Here is a 24,444-nt window from a genome sequence, read left to right on the forward strand (position 1 = left end):
GTGCCCACCTCTGCAGCCTGCCCAGCTCCCTCTGGCTGGATCCTGCCCTCCAGCCTGGCTGCTGCACCACACAGCTTGGTGTGGGCAGCAAACTTGCTGAGGCTGCACTCAGTGCCTCTGCCCATGGCACCCACAGAGATGTTGAACCAGACTGGTCCCAGGGCTGCTCCCTGAGGGACTGCACTTGTCACTGCCTGCACTTGGCCATGGAGCCACTGACAGCCACTCTGTGGGTGCAGCCATCAAGCCACCTCTTTATCCATCCAGTGCTCCACCCATCAAACCCATGTGGCACCAGCTTGGAGAGCAGGATGTGGTGGGGGACAGTGTCAGAGGCCTTTGTCAGGCCCAGGATGTTAGGAAGTTCTTCCCAGCAAAAGAGACTGGCATTGGAATGGGCTGCCCAGGGAGGTGGTGCAGTCCCCAGCCCTGGAGGTGTTTAGGAGGAGGCTGCATGAGGCACTCAGTGCCATGGGTTAGTGAATTAGAAGAGTTAGGTGATCTTAGAGGTCTTTTCCAGCCTGCCTAATCCTGTGATCTTTGGGGTCCCTTCCAGCCCTGACAGGTCTGGGATTCTGTGGTTTAGGAGCAGAGCAGAGCAGAGCAGAGCACAGCCCCTCTGGGGTTGCAGGGCCACACTCCACCCAGGAAAATGCCTCTCTGCTGGTGCCATCAATTGGTGAACCTGAGGCAGGTTGCAGCTGGGCCCCTGCTCCTTGCAGAGCCTTGGGTGTGTCATCCTCAGCCTCCTCCAAACACACCTCAGCTGCCCTTTGTTGTGAAGCTGTCAAGGATGAGTGGCAGAAAAGGCTGCTGGGGGAGAATTGCAGCCCAAGGCTGGTGCAGGAGCTCAGCAGAGCAGCTTGGATTCCTCTGGGTCAGGAAGTGCCAGGAGGATGGAGGTGAGTGCCCTGGAGTGTGCTGCTGGCATGAGGCTGCTCAGGTTGCTGTGGGGCAGTGCTGGCAGCAGACTCTGGGCTCACACCCATGGGCTGCCTCCAGCTGGGGACTTTGTCTAGCCCCTTTGGGACTCCATCTGCCTCCCTTGGGATTTCAGCTGCCCCCTCCCTGGCCACCACTCTGTAATCTGCATAAAAGCAGAGCCAGGACTGTCCTACTTGTCAAACCATAGACTTGTTTGGGTTGGAAAAGTCCTCTGAGATCTCTGAGTCTACCCAGCACCACCAGGTCCCCAGGTGCCATGGCCACAGGAGTCTGGAACACCTCCAGGCATGGGGACTCCACCACCTCCCTGGGCAGCCTCTGCCAGTCCCTGGCCATTCTTAGCAGCAAATTTTTCCTCATCTCCAACCTAACCCTCCCCTGGCATAATTCTCTATCACCTGAGACTAGGGAGCAGAGCCCAACCCCCACCTCACTGCAGCCTCCTGGAGAGCAATGAGGTCTCCCCAGAGCCTCCTCTTCTCCAGGCTAAACCCTCCCAGCTCCCTCAGCTGCTCCTTCCCAAGCCTCTTCTCCAGACCCTTCCCCAGCTTTGCTGCCCTTCTCTGGACCCTTTCCAGCAACCTCCACTCTCTGCCTCCACTTTCTGCCCCTGTGGGGCTGGGCCCATGCTCCTGGAGTGCAGCTGAAGCATCTCTCTGCCTTGCCTTCCCCTGATGCTGCTTGGATGCTTTGTTGCATCTCATCTTCAGTGGCTGGAAGGTTTCCTCCGCCGCTGCTTGAGCGCTGCCCTATTTTAATCCTGCCAACTGCAAGTGGGTTTGTGCTCAGGCCAGCTCCCAGTTGCTCTGTGTAGCTTCCCTGTCACAATTATTTACTGCCAGTCCTCCTGCAGCTGTATAATTCATCAGCTGTGTTTTGTGCTGCTGTCTCCATCAATGATGGAAACATTGATTAGCGTCAGCCCTGGGGTGGGCTCCTGCAGGACGCCTCTGAGTTGGCTCTGCTCACTGGTGGCTTCCTGGGTTTGGAGATGGCTTTGCAGCTCTCCATCCTCTTAATGTGGGCTTTGTGGAGGCCCTCCCGTGCTCAGTTTGTAATCAGGGTGTCACAGGATGTTAAAGAGGCTGCCAAAAGCTAAGCAGATAAGGGCTGCGTGGCAACCTTCGCCTGCACTCGGAGCATCCTCCCAGGACCAAGCGAGGCTCATCTGATGAGGCACTTCCCCTTGCACCACGCTAAGGGCTCTATTTTTAATCCCTGGCTCCCAGATTGGTCGAATCCTCTCTGGCCTCTCCATTTTCTCAGCCTGAGTGTGATGCTGGACTGCTAACCAGGGCACCCACTTCGCCCACTGATCCCCCTGCCAAGGCTGGCTCCTCCCCAGGCACCGCAGCTCTTCAGCAGGGAGAGCAGCAGCTCAGCTCCACGCACTTGCTTGAGGGCCCTCAGGTGCAGATCATGAGGCTCTGCTGGTTTAGAAACCCCACAGATGTCCCCTGAGATGCTCTGGGCTGGTAGCAGAGCAGAGAGTGTTTTGCCATGCCTGTGGCTGGCGTCGCCAGCGCAGATGGGACCCACAGGCTGGGCTGCAGCACAAGCAGCGAGGCCAGCAGAGAGCTGACTCTGCCCCTCTGCTCTGCTCTGCTCTGGGGAGAGCCTCACCTGCACTGCTGTGTCCAGCCATGGGGCCCCCAACACAAGAGAGACATCGACCTGCTGGAGTGGGCCCAGAGGAGGGCATAAAGATGATGAGAGGGCTGGAGAACCTCTGCTATGGGGACAGGAGGGAGTTGGGGCTGCTCAGCCTGCAGAAGAGAAGGCTCCAGGGAGACCTCAGAGCAGCCTTCCAATACCTGAACAGGGCTCCAGAAGAGCTGGAGAGGGACTTTGACAAGGGCTGGGAGTGCCAGGATGAGGGATAACAGCTTTGAGCTGGGAAGGGGGAGAGTGAGAGTGGAAATGAGGGAGAAATTGTTGAGAGTGAGGGTGGGGAGAAACTGGCACAGGTTGCCCAGGGAGGTTGGTTGCTAGAGAAGTCTGGAGAAGAGAAGGCTCCAGGGAGACCTTAGAGCTGTGTTTCAGTATCTGAAGGGGACCTGCAGGCAGGCTGGGGAGGGACTGTCCAGAAGGACCTGTGGGGGTAGGATGAGAGCAGCAGTTTGAAACTGAAACGAGGCAGGGTTAGGTTAGACATCAGGAGGGAGTTCTGCACAGTGAGGGTGGGGAGAGACTGGCACAGGCTGCACAGGGGGGATGTGGTTGAGTCCCATCCCTGGAGACACTCAAGCTCAGCCTTGGGCAGCCTGCTCTAGCTGGAGGTGTCCCTGCTGCCTGCAGGGCTCTGAAGACGATGCCCTGTGAGGTCCCTTCCAGCCCAAGGCAGTCTCTGAGTCCTGTGCTTGCACAAGTTCTAAGCTCAGCTGGGCAGCCTCTGGGCAAGACTTGCCATCAGTGTTGCTCCACTGCAGCCTGGGCTGGACAGGTTACTCCTGAGCAAAGGCTCTTTATGCTCCTCTAGGTGTGTGAAACAAGCCAGGAGCAGCACTGATGTCTCTTTCATTTCTAACCTGCTCAGCTTTGTCCTGGCAGTGGCTTTGCCAGGGCTGCATTCTGCCCTCTCTGTTTCCCCTGCTCTGTCAATAGCTGCAGAGCTCATTGTGGTGCTTGCTGCACATTGATCTCTCTCTGTCTTCCTCCTTGTGTGCTGTCACTTTTGCTTCCAGCTGCTGTTTGCAGGGCACCAACTCACAGGGTTGGATTCCAGGTGGACTTTCTGGGCTCTGCAGTATCAGCTTTGCTGCCCCATTGCAGGCTCTGCTCAAGGAGCTGATTTCTCACTCCACAGGGTGGGCTTTTCCCCCTCAGTTTTCCTCATCACTGCCACCATCTCCATGAAGTCTGTGAAGCTGCTGCTGCTGTTGCTTCCACGAGTCATAAAATGGGTTGGCTTGGAAGGGACCTTAAAGTTCCAACCTCCTGCCATGGGCAGGGACACCTCCCACCAGCACAGCTTGCTCCAGGCCTCATCCAACCTGGCCTTGAATCTGATCCCCAGGCAGGGGACATCCACAAAGCTCCCTGGGCAACCTGTGCCAGTCTCTCCCCACCCTCACTCTCAGCAATTTTTCCCTCCTCTCCACTCTCAGTCTCCCCTCTCCCCAGATCAAGGCCATTGCCCCTCAGCCTTGTCCAAAGTCCCTCCCCAGCTCCCTTGCAGCCCCTTCAGGCACTGCAGGGCTGCTCTGAGGTCTCCCTGTAGCCTTCTCTTCTGCAGGCTGAGCAGCCCCAACTCTCCCAGCCTGTCCCCATGGGGATATTCTCCAGCCTCTGATCACCTTCATGGCCTCCTCTGGACCCTCTCCAGAAGTTCAATGCCCTTCATGCACCAAGGGCACAGCAGCCCATGGGACAGCTCTGTGACACCTTGGCACAGCAGGCTGGAGCTGTTTGTGCTGCCTGCCCTGGTGCCCAAGGGAGGCTCTGGGTGGTCACACCTGGCAGAGCACCTGAGCTTTCTCCCCACACTGGAGCATCTCTGCTCTCCTTGGCAGTCTGCTCCACTGCTTCACTGCCCTTAAACACTTCTTCTTCAGGGCTAAGTGCAAAGCTCACCACAGTCTGATCCCACTGCTCTGTGCTCTGTCCTGCCTCCAGCCTTGCACCTAACCAGGTTGTGTTGCTGTGGCTCCTTCCAAGGCTTTCATTTTCTGGGGACATCATTCTTGGTTTCAGACTTTGCTCACAGGCTGCACCACCAGACCCCTCCTGGTGCCTCCTGTAGCCAGCCCAGATCTGCCCATGGAATGCCAGAGCCAGGCCAAGTCCCCCAGCCAGTGCCATAGCAGAGCTCTGCAGGCTGTTCACAATGGCACTTTCCTGTGCTGCTCCTGGTGCTGTGCCATTCACCTTCTCCACACCAGCACATCCCAGCTGGCTCTGCTTCAGCTGGAGAGCTGCAACAGCAGCCAGGCCTTGCCCTGCAGAATGGTGATGGCTGCAGCTGCTGGCCCAGCCAAGCTCCCTGCTGAGTCTTGCTCAGCATCTGTCTGGTCTCACTGCCAAACTGGAGCTGGGTGTGAGGCCATGGGCTGCAGGCTTGGGGCAGTGTGGCTGGGAAAGGGACCTGGGGGTTGTAATAGACAGGAGCTGAACAGGAGCCAGCAGTGTGCCCAGGTGGCCAAGAAGGCCAAAGGCATCCTGGCTTGGGTTAAAAATGCTGTGTCCAGCAGGAGCAGGGAGGGGATTGTGCCCTTGGACTCTGCTCTGGTGAGGCCACAGCTCAAGTGTTGTGTTCAGATTTGGGCACCTCAATACAAGAGAGCTGTGGAGGTGCTGGAGCAGGTCCAGAGGAGGGCAAGGAAGCTGTGAAGGGGCTGGAGAATAAATCTGATGAGGAGAGACTGAGGGAGCTGGGGATGGGCAGTGTGAAACAGAGGAGGCTGAGGGCAGAGCTCATTGCTGTCTGCAGCTGCCTGCAGGGACATTGTGCAGAGGCTGCTGCTGGGCTCTGCTCACAGGCAACTGCAGACAGAACAAGGGGGAATGGCCTCAAGCTGAGCCTGGGGAGGTTTAGATTGGACATTAGTAAAGAGTTTTTCATGGGGAGAGTGGTCAGGGACTGGACTGAGCTGCCCAGGGAGGTGCTGGAGTCCCCCAGCCTGGCTGTGTTTCAGGGTGGTTTGGATGTGGTGCTTGGGGCTGTGGTTTAAGGTGAGTCTTGTAGAGCAGGGCTCTGGGTTGGGCTTGGTGCTCCTGAGGGGCTGTGCCAGCCTGGGTGGTGCTGTGATTCTGTGACATTCCCCACTCCAGTACATCACCCTGGGGAAGGAGATCAGCATCCAGCCAGAGCTTTGGTGTAGGTCATAGTCCTGCCTTGGGCAGGCAGCAGGAACACAGACCTGCAGGCATCCTTCACACCAAAGCTTCCACATCCCTGGCCTGAAACCAAGGAATCACTTTCCTGTGTGCTGTCCCCACCTTGTCCTGTTGATTTGGTTTATGTAGTGTAGTTTGGCTTGTGTCAGTGTGCTGTCACTGCTCTAGCTGGCAGAAATGAAATGCCATTACCCTCCTGCTGCAGCCAGTGCTTGTTTGAAATGGAGTCCTCCTCACCTCCACAGGACAGCTTGGCAGTGGGGCACTGGCAGAGACAGCAGAACAGACAACCCTCATCTACCCTCCCCACACCACAGCCACTCCTTCCCTGTGCCCTGGCCTATTTTGTTATCTCTAAAGTCCCTCTCAGCCTGAGCCCTTCTGTGATTTGGAATTTGTTATCCTTGCCAACAAGGTCTGACCTAGAGACCCTTTGCTGCCTTCTGCTCTGTGCAGCAGCAGAAGCTGAAGAAGCTGGCACCTGTGTTGTGCCCTCATCACAGGCTCACAGGTGTCAGGGGTTGGAAGTGACCCAAAGAGTTCATCCAGTCCAAGCCCCTGCCAGAGCAGGACAATCCTATCTGACACAGATCACACAGGAACACATCCAGACAGGCCTGCAAAGGCTCCACACAAGGAGACTCCACAACCTCTCTGGGCAGCCTGTGCCAGGCTCTGGGACCCTTCCAGGCAAGAAGTTGCCCCTTGTGCTGAGCTGGAACCTCCTGTGCTGCAGCTTCCATCCATTGCTGCTTGTCCTATCCCAGGCAGCAGTGAGCAGAGCCTGTCCCCCCCCTCCTGGCCCCCAGCCCTCAGATAGTTGTAGACATTGATTCAATCCCCTCTCAGTCTTCTCTTCTCCAGAGTAAGCAGCCCCAGGGCCCTCAGCCTCTCCTCACCAGCCATGCCCTCCAGTCCCCTCATCATCCTCACAGCCCTCTCTTGGACCCTCTCCAGCAGATCCCTTTCCCTCTTCATCTGGGGAGCCCCAAACTGAAGGCAGCACTCCTGGCAGTCAGGAGCTGCTGACACCCTTCTGAGTGTCTGCAGCCCTGAGTCAACCTCTCCATGCTGCTCCGAGCTGCGGCACAGATGCAGCTCTGTGCTTCAGGCCAGAGAGAGCAGCCACGGGGAGCTCTGCACACGAGGTAGCAGAGCCCTGCTCTCCTTTTTCCTCACCTCCCTTTCAGCTTCTCAATCCTGCCATAACCATCACAAATAGTTCCCTTCCACCCACCAAGAGGGAAAGGCTAAATGCATCCTTCCTCACCCTCCAGCTGAGCTCTCTGAGTCATCCTCCCAGTACATCTCTACCTGCTTTTCCCTTTGCTCTTGGCCTTGCTCTAGCACAGAATGGCTTAGGTTGGAAGGGACCTCAAAGCTCAGCCAGTTCCAACCCACCCTGTGCCATAGGCAGGGACACCTCCCACTAGAACAGGTCACTCAAGGCCCCATCCAGCCTGGTCCTGAACACCTTTAGGGAGGTTGTGGAGCACAGAAGCACCCAATGTGATCAAAGATCACATTGGGTGCTTCTGTGCTCCACAACCTCCCTGGGAAACCTGTGCCAGTGTCTCACTACCCTCAACCTGTGCCAGTGTCTCACTACTCTCAACCTGTGCCAGTCTCTCACCACCCTCACTGCAAACAACTTCTTTTTCCTAACATCCAGTTTCAGTCTCCCCTCTGCCAGTCCAAACCCATTCCTCCTCCTCCTCCTCCTCTCATTCCCAGACCTTGTCAATAGTCCCTCCCCATCCCTCCTGCAGCCCCCTTCACATCCTGCAAGGCCACTCCAAGGTCTCCTCCAAGCCTTCTCCTCTCCAGGCTGCACAGCCCCAACTCTCTCAGCCTGTGCTCAGAGCAGAGCTGCTGCAGCCCTCTCAGCATCTTGGTGGCCTCCTCTGGGCTGGCTCCAACACTTCCATGTCCTGCTTGTGCTGGGGACTCCAGAACTGCCCCCAGGACTGCAGGTGGGGTGTGAGGAGAGCAGAGCCAAGGGGCAGAATCCCCTCCCTTGCCCTGTGCCCACACTGCTCTTGCTGCAGCCCAGCACAGAGCTGCAGGATCAGTCTCCACACACAGCTGCCTCTGCCTTGTGCAGCACTGTGCCCTGGGCTGTGGGTGCTGCATTTCCAGCTCTCTGTAAGCCCTTTTGCCTCTGGATGCTCTCTCCCTGGAGTGCAGTTTCCAGTGGTCAGAGGCCACAAGAGTGATCAGAAAGCTGGAGAACTTCAGGACAGGCTGGGAGAGTTGGGGCTGGTCAGCCTGCAGAAGAGAAGGCTCAAGGGAGACCTTAGAGCAGCTTTCCAGTGCCTGAAGGGGCTGCAGGAGAGCTGGGGAGGGACTTGTGAGGTCTGGGAGTAGCAGGCTGAGGGACAATGGCTTTGAGCTGGGAGAGTGAGAGTGGAGAGGAGAAAGAAATTGTTGAGAGTGAGAGTGGGGAGAGACTGGCACAGGTTGAGGGTGGTGAGACACTGGCACAGGTTTCCCAGGGAGGTTGTGGAGCACAGAAGCACCCAACGTGATCTTTGATCACGTTGGGTGCTTCTGTGCTCCACAACCTCCCTGGAGGTGTTCAGGACCAGGCTGGATGAGTCCTTGAGCAAGCTGTGCTGGTGAGAGGTGTCCCTGCCCATGGCACAGGGTTGGCACTGGATGAGCTTTAAGGTCCCTTCCCACCCATACCTGGTACTGGTAAATGCACAAACAGCTGGGAGTGATTTCACCTCTGTGCACAGCAACTTTAAACACAGTCAGGGTGCTGCAGGTGGTGCTAGGCAGGGCAGGAGCAGAGCTTCAGGAGGGAGATGTTTCACACCATCTTTGCTTTCAGCAGCAACTCTTTTTCCTCTGCCTTAAGTGTGAGCCAGCCACGCTGAACCTCAGCTCCTCTGCTGCCTGGTGCCCACATCTGGACAAGGTCAGGCTGATAATTGCCAGGCAATGAAATGCTGAGATGGGGATGGAGCAAAAACTGAGCAATGACTGAGTCATTCAGCCATCAATCACCATCAGATGGACCTTGGAGCTGTTTTGGGAGTCCAGACCTTGAGGAATCTCCATTGCAAGGGCCAAACCCTGGGTGACCTTATTGCTGTCTACAACTACCTGAGGGGAGGTTGTGGCCAGGAGGAGGTTGCTCTCTTCTCTCAGGTGGCCAGCACCAGAACAAGAGGACACAGCCTCAAGCTGTGCCAGGGGAGATTTAGGCTGGAGGTGAGGAGAAAGTTCTTCCCTGAGAGAGTCATTGGACACTGGAATGGGCTGCCCGGGGAGGTGGTGGAGTCACCATCCCTGGAGCTGTTCAAGGCAGGACTGGACGTGGCACTTGGTGCCATGGTCTGGCCTTGAGCTCTGTGCTAAAGGGTTGGACTGGATGGTCTGTGAGGTCTCTTCCAACCCTGATGATACTGTGACACTGTGACACTGTGAATCTCCATTGCAAGGGCCAAACCCTGCATCTCCACAGATACTGAGTGGACCTTGCCACCTCTGGGCAACCTGAGCACAAAACCTGTCTCTGGTAGGTGCAAAATCCTTGTCCCTTCAGCAGGATGGGAGCACATCACCCTGGGGAGGGGATCACCAGACAGCAGGGCTGGCACAACCTGGCCAAGCAAAGCTGCTCTCCTACAAACATCAGTCCTGCTTCATGAGGCAACAGGAGCAAGGACCCTGTGATGGTTTGGGAGTTACCCACCCCCACACACACAGTGAAATCACCCACCTAGGCTCAGCCAGCTGGAAGTTAGGGCATGAAGCTCTATTTACAGCTTAGCACCATTTGCAAGCAGAGATATGTACAATATGTACAGTTACACACAAGTAACACAGAAACACAACTCCCTCCCTCCCCCAGAAATCAGAGACCCTGGAGGCTCCTGACCCTGGGAGGTGATCTGCTGGAGAGCAGCCCTGGGGAGAAGGTCCTGGGGGTCCTGGGGGTTTGCAAGTTCCCCATGGCACAGCAATGTGCCCTGGTGGCCAAGAAAGCCTATGGGATCCTGGGATGTGTTGGCAGGAGTGTGTCCAGCAGATCAAGGGAGGTTCTCCTCCCCCTCTGCTCTGCCCTGCTGAGACCTCCTCTTGAATGCTGTGTTCAGTTTTGGGCTCCCCAGTTGCAAAGGGACAGGGATCTGCTGGAGAGGATGATGAGGGGACTGGAGGGCATGGCTGGTGAGGAGAGGCTGAGGGCCCAGGGGCTGCTTACTCTGGAGAAGGCTGAGAGGGGATTGAATCAATGTCTGTAACTCTCTGAGGGCTGGGGGTCAGGAGGGGGGGGCAGGCTCTGCTCACTGGGATAGGACAAACAGCAATGGATGGAAGCTGCAGCACAGGAGGTTGCAGCTCAACACAAGGGGAACTTCTTGCCTGGAAGGGTCCCAAAGCCTGGCACAGGCTGCCCAGAGAGGCTGTGGAGTCTCCTTGTGTGGAGCCTTTCCAGGCCTGTCTGGATGTGTTCCTGTGTGATCTGTGTCAGATAGGATTGTCCTGCTCTGGCAGAGGGCTTGGACTGGATGAGCTCTTTGGGTCCCTTCCAACCCCTAACATCCTCTGAGCCTGGGATCCAAACCTCCTCCCCCTGTTTCCCTCCCCTCAGAAATAAATAACCAGAGCAATCCCTGTATATAGATCTGCAGAGATCTGAGGTGAGATGTCCAAAAGACACCGAGGAGGTTAGAGGAGAAAAGGGTTAGGTTGGATTGAAGAGCTAAGGCAGAGGCAAGCACACAGAGCACCTGAAATAAGGAGCAGAACTGGGAGCTAAGTGAGCAGTGTGTGAGCAGTGAGTGCCCTGTCTCTGTCTGGCCTGGTTGCCTCTCCCAGCAGAAGAATGAGGGCTCTGGGGGGCTGTTGGGTTTCTTCTTCCTTCTCACAGCTAAGGAGTTAATGTCTCTCAGGAAAATATTCCAGGTAGGCTCAAACCAGCACAGACCCTCACAGCACCACAGAATTGTCAGGGTTGGAAGGGACCCACAGGATCACCCAGTTCCAACCCCCCTGCAGGGACACCCTCCATTAGATCAGGTTGCTCAGAGCCACATCCAGCCTGGCCTTAAAAACTTCCAGGGATGAGGCTTCCACCACCTCCCTGGGCAACCTGTGCCAGTGTCCTACCACCCTGATGGTGAAGAACTTCTTCCTAACATCTATTCTAAATCCCTGCTCTAGCTTGGCTCCATCCCCCCTGGCTCTTATCACCACCCAAGATCTTAAAAAGTCCCTCCCCAGCTTTTCTGTAGCCCCCTTCAGATCCTGGAAGGCCACAAGAAGGTCTCCTCGGAGCCTTCTCCTCTCCAGACTGAACAGCTCTGACTCTCTCAGCCTGTGCCCACAGCAGAGCAGCTCCAGCCCTCTGAGCATCCTCCTGGCCCTGCTCTGGACATCTCCCAGCACTTCCAGATCTTTCCTGTATTGCAGCAGGCACAGTGCTCCAGGTGGCATCCCACAAGGCAGCCTTCACATGACCTCAGCATCCTGCTCACACCCTCCCTCCTGCTTGTTTCTTCTGTTTCACTTCAGATTCTTCTGTTTCTTTTCACCTGCTCCATCATTCTAAGGGGGAAACCCAAAAGGCTACCCAATATCATGGTGCTCTTGAAATGCACGTTCTGCTGGCTCAGAGATGTGTCCCAACTCTTCAAGTTCCCTTTTAGCCACTTAGGAGCACACTGTGGGAATGATCTCTCCCCAGGGGATAGATGCAGACCACAGCAGCCTCCTGTGCTGGCAGTGTTACCTTGCTTGGGGCTCCTTGGCAGCTCTGCCTGCCTGCGTGGGCTCTGAACATCCCAGACTGGTACCCAGGTGCTCCTGGGCTCAGGAAAGGGCCAGAAAACTGATTTGGCAGCAAGGAGCAAAGGCTTTTAGGCTGGCACAAGATGGGGAGCAGGACTCCCAGCCAGGACTGCAGGGAGTGGGAAGCAGTGATGGGAATTGTTCTGGCTGTGCCCAAGGTGGAGTGTGAGAAAGGACAGAGGGGGTTCAGGAAGGGTTATGTGGACAGGCTCTTGTCCTCTCTCACAGAATCAGTCAGGGTTGGAAAGGACCACAAGGAGCAGCCAGTTCCAACCCCCCTGCCATGCCCAGGGACACCCTACCCTAGAGCAGGCTGCACACAGCCTCAGCCAGCCTGGCCTCAAACACCTCCAGCCATGGGGCCTCAACCACCTCCCTGGGCAACCCATTCCAGCCTCTCACCACTCTCCTGCTCAACAACTTCCTCCTCACCTCCAGTCTGACTCTCCCCACCTCCACCTTTGCTCCATTCCCCCCACTCCTGCCACTCCCTCACACCCTCAAAAGTCCCTCCCCAGCTTTTTTGGAGCCCCCTCCAGATCCTGGCAGGCCACAAGAAGGTCACCTGGGAGCCTCCTCTGCTCCAGCCTGCACAGCCCCAACTCTTTCAGGCTGTGCTCACAGCAGAGCTGCTGCAGCCTCTCAGCATCCTCCTGGCCCTAAGTGCCTCAGCTCTATTACCATTACTCTTATTAATGCTGCTACTACTCCGTGACTTGCTGTGCCTGCTCAGTAACGAGGGTGCTGATGAAACCAAGCCTCCTGGCCCCAGCCTGGCTGGCAGAGGCCATGGCATGCATTTAGAGCACGATCTCAGCCTTCTGGGGCCACGTTTTGTGCCAGGTGTGCTCCATGCTCCGTTTCCAGCCCTCGGTCCCAAGGAGCCTGCCTGTTTGCAGCACAAACCTCATAAAGAAGAGGCCTGGCTGAGTGCTGAGACATCTTTGTGGCTTCCTGGTGAGTTTGTGTCACCTGCCTACCGCAGGTGCCGGGGTCGGTGCCCACCCCGGTGCCAGGTGTGCCAGGAGATCCTGGCGCTGCTGAGCACCAGCACAGCTCAGGGTGGCTCAGGGTGGCACAGAGGGCACAGGGGTGGGTGTGAGCAGGTCGGTGCCCACCCCGGTGCCAGGTGTGCCAGGAGATCCTGGCACTGCTGAGCGCCAGCACAGCTCAGGGTGGCTCAGGGTGGCACAGAGGGCACAGGGGTGGGTGTGAGCAGGTCGGTGCCCACCCCGGTGCCAGGAGATCCTGGCACTGCTGAGCGCCAGCACGGCACAGGGGTGGCTCTGGGTGGCACAGGGGTGGGTAGCAGTGGCACAGAGTGGCACAGGGATGGGTAGCAGTGGCACAGGGGTGGCTCTGGGTGGCTCAGGGGTGGGTAGCAATGGCACAGAGTGGCACAGGGATGGGTAGCAGTGGCACAGGGTGGCTCTGGGTGGGTAGCAGTGGCTCAGGGTGGCACAGTGGGCACACAGGGGTGGGTAGCAGTGGCACAGGGGTGGCTCTGGGCCCAGCAGCCGTGTCAGGAAGGCAGCTGAAGGTTGGAGCCAGCAGAGTAATAGCTAATTGAGTGTATTTCAATCATGGGAGCCACAGAAGCAAAGCAAAACTCCACAGAGTAGAAGGAAATTGCATCTTAGGGTAATCTGGCTGTGGGTAGATAATGAGGCCTATATTTCAGGAGAACATTTGCTGGGCAACATAATGAAAAGGCCAGCACCATCATTTTCTTCAAGCAGTGTGATGCTTCCCACCAGGGCTGAGCCGTGCCAGTGCTGCAGTGCAGCAGGAGCAGGCAGAGGCTGTGCCCAGCCAGAGGGGTGCAAAGCTGAAGCCCACCCTCCAGACATCTCTGACGCTCAGAGAGAGCTGCCAAGGCCTCTGCACTGCTCTTGGAAAGAGCTGGCAAAGTAAATCCTGCAGCTTCATCACCTTCCTGCCTCTGTGCGGGGCAGCGGCAGCAAAGGCTGCTCAGGTCGCCCTGCAGAGCTGGGCAGACCCAGGGCAGGTCAGTGCTGAGCTGGGAGGCTCCCAGGCTGCTGCCCTGAGCCTGGCTTGGGTCAGGTCCTGCTCAAAGTCCTTCAACAACAGCTGTGGCTGCTGCCCTGAGCCTGGCTTGGGCCAGGTCCTGCTTGGAGCCCTTCAACAACAGCTGTGGCTGCTGCCCTGAGCCTGGCTTGAGCCAGGTCCTGCTTGGAGCCCTTCAACACAGCTGTGGCTGCTGCCCTGAGCCTGGCTTGAGCCAGGTCCTGCTTGGAGCCCTTCAACACAGCTGTGGCTGCTGCCCTGAGCCTGGCTTGAGCCAGGTCCTGCTTGGAGCCCTTCAACACAGCTGTGGCTGCTGCCCTGAGCCTGGCTTGGGCCAGGTCCTGCTCAAAGTCCTTCAACAACAGCTGTGGCTGCTGCCCTGAGCCTGGCTTGGGTCAGGTCCTGCTCAAAGTCCTTCAACACAGCTGTGGCTGCTGCCCTGAGCCTGGCTTGGGTCAGGTCCTGCTTGGAGCCCTTCAACAACAGCTGTGGCTGCTGCCCTGAGCCTGGCTTGGGTCAGGTCCTGCTCAAAGTCCTTCAACACAGCTGTGGCTGCTGCCCTGAGCCTGGCTTGGGTCAGGTCCTGCTCAAAGTCCTTCAACAACAGCTGTGGCTGCTGCCCTGAGCCTGGCTTGGGTCAGGTCCTGCTCAAAGTCCTTCAACACAGCTGTGGCTGCTGCCCTGAGCCTGGCTTGGCTCAGGTCCTGCTTGGAGCCCTTCAACAACAGCTGTGGCTGCTGCCCTGAGCCTGGCTTGGGTCAGGTCCTGCTTGGAGCCCTTCAACAACAGCTGTGGCTGCTGCCCTGAGCCTGGCTTGGGTCAGGTCCTGCTTGGAGCCCTTCAACACAGCTGTGGCTGCTGCCCTGAGCCTGGCTTGGCCATAGTCCTGCTTGGAGCCCTTCAACACAGCTGTGGCTGCTGCCCTGAGCCTGGCTTGGCCATAGTCCTGCTTGGAGCCCTTCAACACAGCTGTGGCTGCTGCCCTGAGCCTGGCTTGGGACAGGTCCTGCTTGGAGCCCTTCAACAACAGCTGTGGCTGCTGCCTTGAGCCTGGCTTGGGCCAGGTCCTGCTTGGAGCCCTTCAACAACAGCTGTGGCTGCTGCCCTGAGCCTGGCTTGGGTCAGGTCCTGCTTGGAGCCCTTCAACACAGCTGTGGCTGCTGCCCTGAGCCTGGCTTGAGTCAGGTCCTGCTTGGAGCCCTTCAACACAGCTGTGGCTGCTGCCCTGAGCCTGGCTTGGGCCAGGTCCTGCTTGGAGCCCTTCAACAACAGCTGTGGCTGCTGCCCTGAGCCTGGCTTGAGCCAGGTCCTGCTTGGAGCCCTTCAACACAGCTGTGGCTGCTGCCCTGAGCCTGGCTTGGCCATGGTCCTGCTTGGAGCCCTTCAACAACAGCTGTGGCTGCTGCCCTGAGCCTGGCTGGGGTGAGGTCTTGCTTGGAGCCCTTCAACACAGCTGTGAAGGGCCTGAAAAATCAATCTCATGAAGAGTGACTGAGGGGAGCTGGGGATGCTTAGTTAGAAGAGGAGGCAGAGAGCAGACCTCATCACTGTCTACAGCTACCTGAAAGGACTTAGAGGAGAGGCTGCTGCTGGGCTCTTCTCACAGGGAATTAGTGATAGAGCAAGAGGGAAAGGCCTCAGGCTGTGACTGGGTAGGTTCAGACTGGACATCAGGAACAATTTTTTTCCCAGCCAGAGTGGTCAGGCACTGGAATGAGCTGCCCAGAGAGGTGCTGGAGCCATCCACCCTGGGTGTGTTTAGAAGTCCTTTGGATGTGGTGCTTGGGGATGTGGTTTAAGGGTGAACTTTGTAGAGGAGGGATAATGGTTGGGCTTGGTGCTCCTGAGGGGCTTTGCCAACCTGCATGGTTCTGTGGTTATCTGACCCAGCTTGGAAGGTCAGCAGGGGCTGCTGAAGTGGCTCCATAGCATCAGTCAAGGTTGGAAGGGGCCACAAGGCTCATCTAGTCCCAACCCTCCTGCCATGGGCAGGGACACCCTAGCCTAGATGAGCCTGGCCAGAGCATGGCTCCAAGGCTGTCTTGAGGGAAGCACAGGCAGGATGTATGTGCCTGGCTGGCTGTCCCCAGCAGGTGCCCAGGTGGCCAAGAGAGCCAGTGGCATCCTGGCCTGCATCAGGATTGGTGTGGCCAGCAGGAGCAGGGAGGTCATTCTGCCCCTGTACTCTGCACTGGTTAGACCACACCTTGAGTGCTGTGTTCAGTTCTGGGCCCCCCAGTTTAGGAGGGACATTGAGATGCTTGAGCATGTCCAGAGAAGGGCAACAAGGCTGGAGAGAGGCCTTGAGCACAGCCCTACGAGGAGAGGCTGAGGGAGCTGGGATTGGTTAGCCTGGAGAAGAGGAGGCTCAGGGCAGACCTTATTGCTGTCTGCAACTACCTGAGGGGAGGTTGTGGCCAGGAGGAGGTTGCTCTCTTCTCTCAGGTGGCCAGCACCAGAAGGAGAGGACACAGCCTCAGGCTGTGCCAGGGGAGATTTAGGCTGGAGGTGAGGAGAAAGTTCTTCCCTGAGAGAGTCATTGGGCACTGGAATGGGCTGCCCGGGGAGGTGGTGGAGTCGCCGTCCCTGGAGCTGTTCAAGGCAGGACTGGACGTGGCACTTGGTGCCATGGTCTGGCCTTGAGCTCTGTGCTAAAGGGTTGGACTTGATGATCTGTGAGGTCTCTTCCAACCCTGATGATACTGGGACACTGTGATGCTGTGATTCTGCTCCTCTGCTTTGGTGGCACTCCCCTGCAGTGCTGCAGCCAGCTGGGGAGCCTCAGCACAAGGACAAGAAGGACTCTTTCCCTCCTTGGAGAGAGTCCAGAGGAGGGACAGAAGGCTGACCCAGTGAAGGAGCACCTCTCCTATCAAGGCTGGGCAAGTTGGGGTTCTTCTGTCTGGAGAGGGCTCTGGACAGAGCATATTGCAGCCTTCCACTCCTTCAAGGGAGCCTCTAAGAAAGACATGGAGGGATTCTTGACCAGGGAGTGTAGTGACAGGCTGAGGGGCAATGGTTTCAAACTGAAAGAGGAGAGAATTTGGGTAGCTGTTGGGAAGAAACCCTCCATGGGTGAGATGCTGGCCCAGGTTGCCCAGAGAAGCTGTGCATGCCCCAGCCCTGGACGTGTCCAAGGCCAGGTTGGAAAGGGCTAAGCACAGATCCTGCCTTTCCAATCTCCAGCTGGGCCCATGATTGCTTCTGGCTTGTCCTGCCAGGGACCTTGCTGGCTTCTGCAGGAGCAGGCAGGCAATACAGAGCAGTAGTTAGCTTCTTCAGAATGCTGGGAAATGAGGCTTGGGAAGGTGCAGTGCCTTGGGTGGGTGGAGAAGAGGATTTGATCTCCAAGCACAGGTAGTCCTGTGATCAGGATCTAAGGGGGTCTGAATTGCCCTCCTGCCTCAGTAGTGCAGCAGGGGTGGGCTGTGTCAGAGAGCAAGGCTGAGGGGCTGGATGCAGCCCTGCTAGGTGGGTGAGCTGGGCTAAAGCTGGGTTGGAGTGGTCCATATCCAGGCTGGGTCACAACTGTTCATCCAGGGGTCATTGACCTCACAGTGGAGCCAGAGGAGGCCAGAGAGTGACCAGAGGGCTGGAGAACCTCTCCTGTGGGAACAGGCTGAGAGATTGAGGGCTGCTCAACCTGGGGAAGACTCCAGGAAGATCTCTGAGCAGCTTTTCAGTACCTGAAAGGGCTACAGGAGAGCTGGGAAGGGGCTTTGGACAAGGGCTTGGAGTGCCAGGAAGAAGGACAATGGCTTTGAGCTGGGAAAGGGGAGACTGAAAGTGGAGATGAGGAAGAAATTGTTGAGAGTGAGGGTGGGGAGAGACTGGCACAGGTTGCCCAGAGAGGTTGTGGAGTCTCCCTCTCTGGAGCCTTGCCAGGCCTGTCTGGATGTGTTCCTGTGTGCCCTGGTCCTGCTCTGGCAGGGAGATTGGACTCAATGACCTCTTAGGGTCCCTTCCAACCCCTCACCTCCCGGGACCCAAAGAACCTGCAAACACAGCCCAGCAAACCTCCTGCTTTGTCCTTTCATGCCTGCTGTGCTGCTGAGTCCCTTCCCTCTACCTGCTGGGTTTGTGCTCCCTCCCAAGCCAGCCAGCAGTGCAGGAGGCACAAATGCAGCTCAGGTGAGGTCAAGATTCAGATGAGGCTGGAAGAAAGAGAGGTCATTGCTGAGGGTGAGGATCAGTGCTGAGCCCAGTGCTGTGCTGCTGAGGTGAGGGTTGGTCTTGTCCTGCCTGCTTGCCTCAGTGCTCCTCTGCTCTGGGTGTCCTGAGCCATTTTATTACCCAGTTATTCACTCTCACCATGGCCTTGCATAACTCCTTACAGCATCTCCTGTCTTTATGACCCTGAACACCTCAGCAGCAGCAGCAGCAAGCTTTGGCACCTCTTTTTTTATGGTTCAATCCCTTTTCAAGATCATTCCTGAATACACTGAAGTGAGCAGCCCCCAACACAGATGCTTTTGGGGCTCCTGCCAAGTCCTGTCCCCACTCAGGAGCCTGTTTATTGACAGCTGCTCTTTGAGAAGCCTTTCTCTGTTGCAAGCCTGTTCAGCTGACCCCACAGGAGCTGTGTTTCTGCAAGGAACTCAGACCTGGTGGGAATCCAGGCAGGCTGCACTGCACAGCTCTTGACTCCTCTAAACAATCACCAAGAGGGGAGGACTTGGAAAGGACCTGGAGATCATCCACTCCAACCCCCCTGCCAAAGTGCTTGACTGGATACATCCAAAACACTGGGAAGAAGAATCACAGAACCTTAGAGGTTGGAGGGGACCTCCAGAGATGATCCAGTCTAACCTCCCTGCCAAGCAGGATCCAGTAGGGTAGTTGGCACAGGAATGCATGCAGACAGGTCTTGAAAGTCTCCAGAGAAGAAGACTCCACAACCTCTCTGGGCAGCCTGCTCCAGGGCTCAGCCACCCAAGCATCAAAGAAGTTTCTCCTCATGTTGAGGTGGAGCTTCTTGGCTTCCAGTGTCATAGAATCACAGAATCAGGCAGGTTGGAAGAGAGCTCCAAGCTCAAACAGCCCAACCTAGCACCCAGCCCTGCCCAACCAACCAGACCATGGCACTAAGTGCCCCAGCCAGGCTTGGCAAGAACACCTCCAGCCACACAGACTCCACCACCTCCCTGGGCAGCCCATTCCAATGCCAATCACTCTCTCTGACAACAACTTCCTAACAACATCCAGCCTAGACCTGCCCTGGCACAGCTTCAGGCTGTGTCCCCTTCTTCTGTCCCTGGCTGCCTGGCAGCAGAGCCCAACCCCACCTGGCTATAGCCTCCCTGCAGGCAGCTGCAGGCAGCAATCAGCTCTGCCCAGAGCCTCCTCTGCTGCAGGCTGCACACCCCCAGCTCCCTCAGCCTCTCCTCACAGAGCTGTGCTCCAGGCCCCTCCCCAGCTTGCTGCCCTTCTCTGGAACAGCAGTTTGTGGCCATTTCCCCTTTGTCCTGCCACAGAACAGCAGTGAATAGAGCCTGGCTCCTTCTTGACACCACCCCTCAGGTAATTGTAAATATTCACAAGCTCTCCTCTCAGCCTTCTCCTGACTAAGAACTGCAATGGATTTATGAAGCTTTCCTTTGTTCATCACTTCTTCTGCTCTGCCCTGCTGAGACCACAGCTGGAACACTGTGTCCAGTTCTGGGCTCCCCAGTTCAGGAGAGGCAGAGACCTGCTGGAGAAAGCCCAGCAGAGAGCCACCAGGGTGAGTGGGGGACTTGAGCATCTCCCCTGTGCAGAGCCTGAGAGCCCTGGGGCTGCTTGGTCTGGAGAGGAGAAGGCTGAGAGGGGACCTGAGCAATGTGCACAGACAGCTGAGGGGTGGGGGGCAGTGCCTGAGGCCAATCTCTTCTGGGTGCTCAGCAGCAATAAGCCAAGGAGCAGCAGCTACAAAGTGGAGCAGAGAAGGTTCCAGCTCACCATGAGGAGAAGCTTGTGTGGTGTGAGGGTGCTGGAGGCCTGGAGCAGGCTGCCCAGAGAGGCTGTGGAGTCTCCTCTGGAGACCTTCAAAGCCTCCTGGCTGCATTCCTGTGTGCCCTGCCCTGCTCTTGGCAGGGAGCTTGGACTGGCTGAGCTCTGGAGGTGCCTTCTGACCTCTGAGGTTCTGTGGCTCTGTGCAGTGATGCCCAGAGAGCAGCAGCTGGCAGTTCTCTGTGCACTGGCAAGGCTGAATGGCAGGAGCAAAGGTGAAGCTGCTTTGCCCTGCAGGCAGCTCCAGCTGCCAGGACAAGGTGCCTGAGCCTCTCTGGCACAGCTCTGATGTGCCTTCACCTCAAGCAAAGCAGAACATCCCTGCGTGCCCTGCCCTAGGGCATCCTGCTTGGCACAGGGCTTGGACTGATGAGCTCTGGAGGTCCCTTCCAACCTCCCAGGCTCTGTGGTGCTTCTGCCCTCTGTTTTGGATGTGTCCAGCCCAGCACCAGCCATATTCTTTATTGCAGTTTCCATCACTGTGCCCAGAGCTACCTCAGCATTCACAGTTTCCAACAACCCCAAACCCTTCCCATTAGTCACCTTGCAGTTCTCAGCCATCAAGGCCATCAGGCACAGTGATTCCATGATACAACTGAGTAATGAAACCCTCTCATCTCTGACCTCCCTGTGCACTTAGGTGCCCCATCTCCTGCTGGTTGAATTCAGACTCTTTGGTTTAGCTATTTATTCCTCAAGCCTCTTCTGCTGACACTTGGATACGAGCCAGATCCAATGCCATGTCCATATAAAGCTGGCTTTTGGCACGGGAGCTGCTCTGAGCTTTTCCTCCCTGACTACAGATGCCAAATATTCATTGTTTCTCTGTCCTGACCTTATCTCCTCTGACTGCTCCTCTTGCACCGTGCCCAGCTTCTGACTCTCCAGATTCTCCCAACAGGCCTCCTGTCCTTGGTGGGGCTTAGGTAGTGGTTGTTAGTTTGCTTTTGCCTTCTGCAGGTTGTTTCTGTGGCTGGTTCTGGCTTGCCTTACTCCCTCTTTTTGCATTTCAGAGCTCAGGATGCAGGTTTGTCACTGCTTTAGACAATGATGGGTAACAAGCACCAATGCAGGCTGGGCAGTGCCAGGCTGGAGAGCAGCCCTGAGGAGAGGGACTTGGGGGTGCTGCTGGAGGAGAAGCTCAGCAGGAGCCAGCAGTGTGCACTTGCAGCCCAGAAAGCCAAGCAGAGCCTGGGCTGCAGCAGCAGAAGTATCACAGTCTCACAGTATCATCAGGGTTGGAAGAGACCTCACAGCTCATCAAGTCCAACCCTTTAGCACAGAGCTCAAGGCCAGACCATGGCACCAAGTGCCACGTCCAGTCCTGCCTTGAACAGCTCCAGGGACGGCGACTCCACCACCTCCCCGGGCAGCCCATTCCAGTGTCCAATGACTCTCTCAGGGAAGAAGTGTGGCCAGCAGGGCCAGGGAGGGGATTCTCCCCCTCTGCTCTACTCTGCTGAGACCCCACCTGGAGTCCTGCATCCAGCTCTGGAGCCCCTGGGACAAGAGGGCTGTGGAGATGCTGGAGAGTGTCCAGAGCAGGGCCAGGAGGATGCTGAGAGGCTGCAGCAGCTCTGCTGTGAGCACAGACTGAAAGAGTTGGGGCTGTGCAGGCTGGAGCAGAGGAGGCTCCCAGGTGACCTTCTTGTGGCCTGCCAGCATCTGAAGGGCACCTACAAAAGAGCTGGGGAGGGACTTTTGAGGGTGTGAGGGAGTGTCAGGAGTGGGGGGAATGGAGCAAAGGTGGAGGTGGGGAGAGTGAGGCTGGAGGTGAGGAGGAAGTTGTTGAGCAGGAGGGTGGTGAGAGGCTGGAATGGGTTGCCCAGGGAGGTGGTTGAGGCCCCATGGCTGGAGGTGTTTGAGGCCAGGCTGGCTGAGGCTGTGTGCAGCCTGCTCTAGGGTAGGGTGTCCCTGGGCATGGCAGGGGGGTTGGAACTGGCTGATGCTTGTGGTCCCTTCCAACCCTGCCTGATTCTGTGAGCCTTAAAGTCATCAGCCCATCTCTTAGATGCTCTTAGCCCACAGTCTTAGAACTCCAAGCTGTAAGACTCTGAGATTCCTGCTAGATGTGCTCCATGGTTTGACAGGATGCTGAGATATCAGATTTGTCACCTCTGAAATGTTTCTATGGCTCAATATCAGCACTGGCCAGGATGAACTGTTTGATATCGTCATGGATGATCTGGATGAGTGGATTCAATCCATCATCAGTAAGATTGCAGATGACACCAAACTGGGAGCAAGTGTGGATCTGTTAGAGGGCAGGAGAGTTCTGCAGAGGGACCTGGGCAGGCTGCACAGATGGGCACAGTCCAATCCCAGGAGCTTTAACAAGGCCAAGTGCAGAGTTCTACACTTTGGCCACAACAACCCCAAGCAGCACTACAGGCTGGGGCCAGAGTGGCTGAGAGCAGGCAGGCAGAGAGGGAGCTGGGGGGTGCCAGTTGGCAGCTGAACATGAGCAAGCAGTGTGCCCAGGTGGTCAAGAAGGCCAATGGCATCCTGGGCTGGCTCAGGAGCAGTGTGGCCAGCAGGAGCAGGGCAGTCCTTCTGCCCCTGTGCTCAGCACTGCTCAGCCCACACCTGGAGTGCAGTGTTCAGTTCTGGGCTCCTGAACTCCAGAGAGCTGTTGAGGTGCTGGAAGGTGTTTGGAGAAGGGCAGCAAGGCTGGGGAGGGGCCTGGAGCAGAGCCCTGTGAGGAGAGGCTGAGGGAGCTGGGGGTGTGCAGCCTGCAGCAGAGGAGGCTCAGGGCAGAGCTGATTGCTGCCTGCAGCTGCCTGCAGGGAGGCTGTAGCCAGGTGGGGTTGGGCTCTGCTGCCAGGTAGCCAGGGACAGAACAAGGGGACAGAGCCTGAAGCTGTGCCAGGGCAGGTCTAGGCTGGATGTTGTTAGGAAGTTGTTGTCAGAGAGAGTGATTGGCATTGGAATGGGCTGCCCAGGGAGGTGCTGGAATCCTCATCCCTGGAGGTGTTTAAGAGGAGGCTGCAGGAGGCACTCAGTGCCCTGGGTTGGTTGATTAGAAGGTGTCAGCTGCTAGGTTGGACTCAATGATCTTGAAGGTCTTTTCCAACCTGCCTAATCCTGTGATTCTGAGTTTTGCCTTGCTTGGGCTTGAGGATGTGGCCCCTTCATGGCTGGAAGGAGGGCAGCATTTGAGCAGCTCTGGTGCTTCTGGAAGGTGTTTTGAGCTGTGCTCCCCCAGGATGATGACGTGAGCCCAGCAGGCAGAGCCCCACGAGTGGAGGTCTGGGGGCTTGTGTGGTGCTCCCTGCCTCCTCGTCCTGCTTGCCTACGTGTGTGTGTCTGGAAGGCTGTTGCCATGGAGAAGCGATGGGGAACAGTCTGCTTGGCTTGCCTCACTCTTCTCCCAGCACGAAGCAAAGGCATTTCTCCAGCTGTAGTGAGCTGGAAGCCCACTGCCTCCACTTCTGTGACACATTAGGCTAACCCAGACCCTCAAACAGGTGGGAAAAAGCCAAAGGCAGGAAGGAAAGCCTAAAGGGAGGCAGGGAAGTAGCAGAAAACAAGAGGGCAAACTGCAGGGAGACAGAGCACTGCTCCTGGGGTGCTATGGAGCAGGGAAAGATGGGCACACAGACAAAGAGGCAGTGGGCACCTGTACCCTCAGATGACAAGGTGCCAAGGGAAATTCCCATTAGATCTGTGGGAAAATCCCTTCTCTGTGAGAGTGGAGCAGCCCCAGGCCATGGGCCAGAGGAGTGGTGGCATCTCCAGCCTGGGGCTCCTGCAAAACCCATCTGGCCAAGCCCTGAACACACAATGTGCCTTTGAAGCGAGGTCAGCACTGAAAGAACAAGTCCTAGCTGGGAATTTAAGTGATCTCCAAGAGGCATGAATATGGTAGGAAGGGAGATGAGAACAGGGTGAGCATGGAGACATCCCTGCTTTATAGCTTTGGGAATTGCCAATACTGGACTCCATGCCCCCAAGGCTCCAACTGCTTGCACAGCTCAAGTTCTCTACAGTGTTTTTCAGCTGATTCCTAAACCCAGATGGATTTTCTCTGCTTTTCTGCTGGAGGAGCTCTTTGGTGAGATGACTGTGCAAGAAAAACTGAGGTGCAGGCGGGGGATAGTCATAAGTAGAAGTTTAATGGGAGTCATCTTCTGTGGGAAGAAATCCAATGCACTGATGCTGGGGGTTTGTTTTGCACCTGACAAATGTCACTGTGAGCAACTTTGGGGTGTTTCCAGGTAGATCTGGTTGGGGATTATGTCAAGGGTAGGACAGACCTGTCTGTTAGTTTGGGCTGGGGGGGGGTTGGGTGTTGTTTGTGGTTTTAAATGAAAGCATTTGCTATAACTGACAACAACCACAACAAGCCACAACCACCCCAAGCAGTGCTACAGGCTGGGGCCAGAGTGTCTGAGAGCAGCCAGGCAGAGAGGGAGCTGGGGGTGCTGGGAGAGAGGAGCTGAAGAGGAGGCAGCAGTGCCCAGGTGGGCAGCAGAGCCAATGGCATCCTGGGCTGGCTCAGGAGCAGTGTGGGCAGCAGGACAAGGGAGGTTCTTCTGCCCCTGTGCTCAGCACTGCTCAGGCCACACCTGGAGTGCTGTGTCCAGTTCTGGGCTCCTGAATTCAAGAGAGATGCTGAGGTGCTGGAAGGTGTTTGGAGAAGGGCAACAAGGCTGGGGAGGGGCCTGGAGCAGAGCCCTGTGAGGAGAGGCTGAGGGAGCTGGGGGGGTGCAGCCTGCAGCAGAGGAGGCTCAGGGCAGAGCTCATTGCTGCCTGCAGCTGCCTGCAGGGAGGCTGTAGCCAGGTGGGGTTGGGCTCTGCTGCCAGGCAGCCAGCAACAGAACAAGGGGACAGAGGCTCAAGCTG

The 24,444-nt window shown here is 56.9% G+C and overlaps 1 long non-coding RNA gene across 2 annotated transcripts in view; it reads left to right on the plus strand.

Annotated features, from left to right (window-relative positions):
- Window positions 1-815: 815 nt before the first annotated feature.
- Window positions 816-24,444, plus strand: part of LOC135190263 (uncharacterized) — a 28,888-nt gene continuing 5,259 nt past the window's right edge. For both annotated transcript variants that reach the window (XR_010308466.1, XR_010308467.1), the window contains exon 1: window positions 816-902. This is a non-coding gene — a long non-coding RNA (uncharacterized LOC135190263). The remainder of the gene's footprint in view (window positions 903-24,444) is intronic.

This window comes from Pogoniulus pusillus, chromosome 35, assembly GCF_015220805.1.
Source record: "Pogoniulus pusillus isolate bPogPus1 chromosome 35, bPogPus1.pri, whole genome shotgun sequence".
NCBI classification, from domain to species: Eukaryota; Metazoa; Chordata; class Aves; order Piciformes; family Lybiidae; genus Pogoniulus; species Pogoniulus pusillus.